Raw genomic sequence first — 6,000 nt, 5'->3', positions numbered from 1 at the left:
TGGCCCCAGCCTGGCCCCACCCAATCCCAGCCTCTGGTCGAGTGCAGTTCCTCCGTCCCTGTTCCTGCTGGCACAAGACCCTCTGCAATTCTTTGGAGCTGATGTTGCATTCCACTCACCTGTGATCCCAAGGTAATACTGAAGTAATATGGTGTAAAGACTCTTCTAGGGCCCCTGGTGGCCTCTGCTGGGTTCAGGTGGAAGATGGCAGGGGGTGGCCCTGACCAGAATTTATCCCAGCCTCTGGTTGGGCAGGGTTCCTCTCTCCCTGTTCTTGCTGGCATAAGACCCTCTGCAATTCTTTGGAGCTGATGTTGCATTCCACTCACCCATGATCCTGAGGAGATCCAGAGGCCCTGCGACGTGGAGAGCATTCTGGCACCTTTAATTGACTCTGCTTGATTCAGAAGCAAGACGGTGGGGGTGGCCCTGACCATAAAGGATCCCAGCCTCTGGTTTGGTGGGGTTCCTTTGTCCCTGTTCCTGTGGGCACAAGACCCTCCATGATTCTTTGGAGCTGATGTTGCTAGCCACTCACCCGTGATCCCCAGGTGATCCAGAGGTGATCCTAAGGTCCTGTAGCATGGAAAGAACTCTGGAGTCCTTTGTGGCCTACACTGGGTTCTGAAGGAAGATCAAAGTTTTAATTTCTTATTGCTATTATTATCGATTTATTCTTTAATCTCTTTCTACATTCCAGACTTTATCCCCCTCCCAGTCCACCCCCTGACTGCTCCACATCCCATTGAGTTGATTCATTCTTATCTCCTTGTACAAAGCTCAAGTCTAAGAGGATCAAAGACTTCCACATAAAACCAGAGACACTGAAATGTATAGAGGTGAAAATGGGAGAAAGCCTCGAAGATATGGGCACAGGGTAAAAATTCCTGAACACAACAGCAATGGCTTGTGCTGTAAGATCAAGAATCAATGAATGGGACCTCATAAAATTGTAAAGCTTCTGTAAGGCAAAAGATACTGGCAATAAGACAAAAAGGCCACCAACAGCTTGGGAAAGAATTTTTACCAATCCTAAATCTGATAAGGGAATAATATCCAATATATACAAAGAACTCAAGAAGCTGAACTCCAGAAATTCAAATAACCCCATTAAAAAGTGGAAAGAGAGGCCCGTTGGACACGCAAACTGTATATGCCTCAGTACAGGGAACGCCAGGGCCAAAAAAAAAAAAAAAATGGAAATGAGTGGGTAGAGAAGTGGGGGGGGGGTATGGGGGACTTTTGGGATAGCATTGGAAATGTAATTGAGGAAAATATGTAATAAAAATAAATAAATATAAAAAAAGTGGGATACAGAGCTAAACAAAGAATTCTCAACTGAGGAATACTGAAGGGCTGAGAAGCACTTGCAAAAATATTCAAGATCCTTAATCATCAGGGGAATGCAAATTAAAACAACCCTGAGATTCCACCTCATACCAGTCAGAATGGCTAAATGAAAAATTCATGAACTTGGGCACAGATACAGTGGACACCCCCAAGGTCCCTAGAAGACAGCTTCTGAGGCAGACCCCATTTCAGGCTCCAGACATCCAGCACCTTCCCTGCCAGAGGAGAGGTGTCTGCCTGCCCGGGAGGGCTTTGCCAAAGCACCTGGGGAAGCCATCTTGGTTCTCAGATTTCTCCGAGACTAGTCTGTTCAGGTGAGAGTGTGGACTACAGAAGCTAACACCTTCTGGGACAGGCCCACTTCTGCCAGGAGGCATGTCTGAATGCCAGATATCTGTGCACCTTCCCTTCAAGAGGAGAGCTTGCCTGCAGAGAGTGCTCTGACCACTGAAACTCAGGAGAGAGCTAGTCTCCCAGGTCTGCTGATAGAAGCTAACAAAATCACCAGAGAAAGAAGCTCTAACTACAGACATCTGTAACAACTAACTCCAGAGATTACCAGATGGCAAAAGGCAAACGTAAGAATCTTACTAACAGAAACCAAGACCACTCACCATCATCAGAAGCCAGTACTCCCACCTCACCAAGTCCTGGGAACCCCAATACACCCGAAAAGCTAGACCCGGAGTTAAAAGCATATCTCATGATGATGGTACAGGACATCAAGAAGTATTTTAATAACTCACTTAAAGAAATACAGGAGAACACTGCAAAAGAGTTACAAGTCCTTAAAGAAAAACAGGAAAACACAACCAAACAGGTAGAAGTCCTTAAAGAAAAACAGGAATACACATCCAAACAGGTGATGGCAATGAACAAAATCATACTAGACCTAAGAAGGGAAGTAGACACAATAAAGAAATCCCAAAGTGAGGCAACTCTGGAGATAGAAACCTTCAGAAAGAAATCTGGAAATTTAGATGTGAGGATCAGCAACAGAATACAAGAGATGGAAGAGAGAATCTCCATTACAGAAGATTCCATAGAGAACATAGACAATACAATCAAAGAAAATGCAAAATGCAAAAAGATCCTAAGTCAAAACATCCAGGAAATCCAGGACACAATGAGAAGACCAAACCTACGGAAAATAGGAGTAGATGAGAATGAAGATTTTCAACTTAAAGGGCTATTAAATATCTTCAAGAAAATTATAGAAGAAAACTTCCCAAACCTAAAGAAAGAGATGCCCGCAAACATACAAGAAGCCTACAGAACTCCAAATAGACTGGACCGGAAAAGAAATTCCTCCCGACATATAATAATCAGAACAACAAATGCACTAAATAAAGATAGAATAGTAAAAGCAATAAGGGAAAAGGTCAAGTAACATATAAAGGCAGGCCTATCAGAATTACACCAGACTTTTCACCAGAGACTATGAAAGCCAGAAGATCTGGGACAGATGTCATACAGACATTAAGAGAACACAAACGCCAACCCAGGCTACAATACCCAGCCAAACTTTCAATTACCTTAGATGGAGAAACAAAAGTATTCCACGACAAAACCAAATTCATGCATTATCTTTCCAGGAATCCAGCCTTTCAAAGGATAATAACAGAAAAAAAAAATACAAGGAAGGGAAACATGCCCTAGAAAAAGCAAGAAAGTAATCCTTCAACAAACCTAAAAGAAGAAATCCACAAGAACAGAATGCCAACTCTAACAACAAAAATAATAGGAAACAACAATTACTTTTCCTTAATATCTCTTAATATCAATGGACTCAATTCCCCAATGAAAAGACATAGACTTACAGGCTAGCTACCCAAAGAGTATCCAACATTTTGCTGCTTACAGGAAACCCATCTCAGGGAAAAAGACAGACACTACCTCAGAATGAAAGCCTGGAAAACAATTTTCCAAGCAAATGGTCTGAAGAAAGAAGTTGGAACAGCCATTCTAATATCTAATAAAATCGACTTCCGACCAAGAGTTATCAAAAAAGTCAAGGAGGTGCACTTCATACTCATCAAAGATAAAATCTACCAAGAGAAACTCTCAATTCTGAATATCTATGCTCAAATGCAAGGGCAGCCACATTCATTAATGAAACCTTCATAAAGCTCAGAGAACACATTGCACCTCACACAATAATAGTGGAAGACTTCAACACACCACTTTCATCAATGGACAGATCTTGGAAACAGAAACTAAACAGGAACATAGTGAAACTAACAGAAGTTATGAGACAAATGGATTTAATAGATATCTACAGAACATTTTACCCTAAAACAAAAGGATATACCTTCTTCTCAGCACCTCATGGTATCTTCTACAAAATTGACCATATAATTGGTCACAAAACAGACCTCAACAGATACAAACATATTGAAATTGTCCCATGCATCCTATCAGACCACCATGGACTAAGGCTGATCTTCAATAACAAAATATATAATAGAAAGCCAACATTCACGTGGAAACTGAACAACATTCTTCTCAATGACACCTTGGTCAAGGAAGGAATAAGGAAAGAAATTAAAGACTTTTTAAAGTTTAATGAAAATGAAGCCACAACATGCCCAAACTTATGGGACACAATGAAAGTATTTCTAAGAGAAAAACTTATAGCTCTGAGTGCCTCCAAGAAGAAACAGGAGAGAGCACACACTAGCAGCTTGACAACACATCTAAAAGCTCTAGAACAAAAAGAAGCAAATTCAACCAAGAGGAGTAGAAGGCAGGAAACAATTAAACTCAGTGGCAAAATCAACCAAGTGGAAACAAGAATAACTATTCAAAGAATCAACCAAACAAGGAGCTGGTTCTTTGAGAAAATCAGCAAGATAGATAAACCCTTATCCAGACTCACTAGAGGGCACAGGGACAGCATCCTAATTAACAAAATCAGAAATGAAAATGGAGACATAAGAGATCCTGAAGAAATCCAAAACACCATTAGATCCTACTACAAAAGACTATACTCGACAAAACTGAAAAACCTGGATGAAATGGACAAATTTCTAGAGAGATACCAGGTACCAAAGTTAAATCAAGATCAGGTTAGTGATCTAAATAGTCCTATATTCGCTAAAGAAATAGAAGCAGTCATTAACAGTCTCCCAACCAAAAATAGCCCAGGACCAGATGGGTTTAGTGCACAGTTCTATCAGACCTTCAAAGAAGATATAATAACAGTTCTTCACAAACTATTCCACAAAATAGAATCAGAAGGTTCTCTACCCAATTTATTCTATGAAGCTACAATTACTCTGACACCTAAACCACAAAAAGACCCAACGAAGATAGAGAAGTTCAGACCAATTTCCCTTATGAATATCGATGCAAAAATCCTCAATAAAGTTCTTGCTAACCAAATCCAAGAACACATCAAAATTATCATCCATCCTGACCACGTAGGGTTCATTCCAGGGATGCAGGGATGGTTTGATATACAGGAATCCATCAACGTAATCCTCGACATAAACAAATTCAAAGACAATAACCACATGATCATCTCATTAGATGTGGAGAAATCATTTGACAAAATCCAACAACCATTCATGATAAAAGCCTTGGAAAGATCAGGAATTGAGGTCCATACCTAAACATGATAAAAGCAATCTACAGCAAACCAATAACCAACGTCAAAGTAAATGGTGAGAAGCTGGAACCAATCCCACAAAAATCAGGGACTTGACAAGGCTACCCACTTTCTCACTACCTATTCAACATTGTACATGAAGTCCTAGCCAGAGCAATTTGACAACAAAAGGAGATCAAGGGGATACAAATTGGAAAGGAAGAAGCCAAAATATCACTTTTTACAGATGATATGATAGTATATATAAGTGACCCTAAAAATTCCACCAGAGAACTCCTAAACCTGATAAACAGCTTCAGTGAAGTAGCTGGATATAAAATTAATTCAAAGAAGTCAATGGCCTTTCTGTACACAAAGGATAAACAGGCTGAGAAAGAAATCAGGGAAACAACTCCCTTCACAGTAGTCACAAATAATATAAAATACCTTGGTGTGACTCTAACTAAGAAAGTGAAAGATCTGAAAGATAAGAACTTTAAGTCTCTGAAAAAAGAAATTAAAGAAGATCTCAGAAGATGGAAAGATCTCCCATGCTTATGGATTGGCAGGATCAATATAGTAAAAATGGCTATCTTGCCAAAAGCAATCTACAGATTCAATGCAATCCCCATCAAAGTTCCAACTCAATTTTTCAACAAATTAGAAAGGGCATTCTGCAAACTCATCTAGAATAACAAAAAACCTAGGATAGCAAAAACTCTTCACAAGGATAAAAGAACCTCTGGTGGAATCACCATTCCTGATCTAAAGTTGTACTACAGAGCAATTGTGATAAAAGCTGCATGGTACTGGTATAGTGACAGACAAGTAGACCAATGGAATAGAATTGAAGACCCAGTAATAAACCTACACATCTATGGTCCCTTGATCTTCGACAAGGGAGCTAAAACCATCCAGTGGAAAAAAGACAGCATTTTCAACAAATGGTGCTGGCACAACTGGCCGTTAACATGTAGAAGAATCTGAATTGATCTATTCCTATCTCCTTATACTAAGGTCAAATCTAAGAGGATCAAGGAACTCCACATAAAACCAGAGAC

Source organism: Mus musculus, chromosome 7, assembly GCF_000001635.26.
Source record: "Mus musculus strain C57BL/6J chromosome 7, GRCm38.p6 C57BL/6J".
NCBI lineage: Eukaryota > Metazoa > Chordata > Mammalia > Rodentia > Muridae > Mus > Mus musculus.
This window is presented reverse-complemented; position numbering follows the sequence as displayed.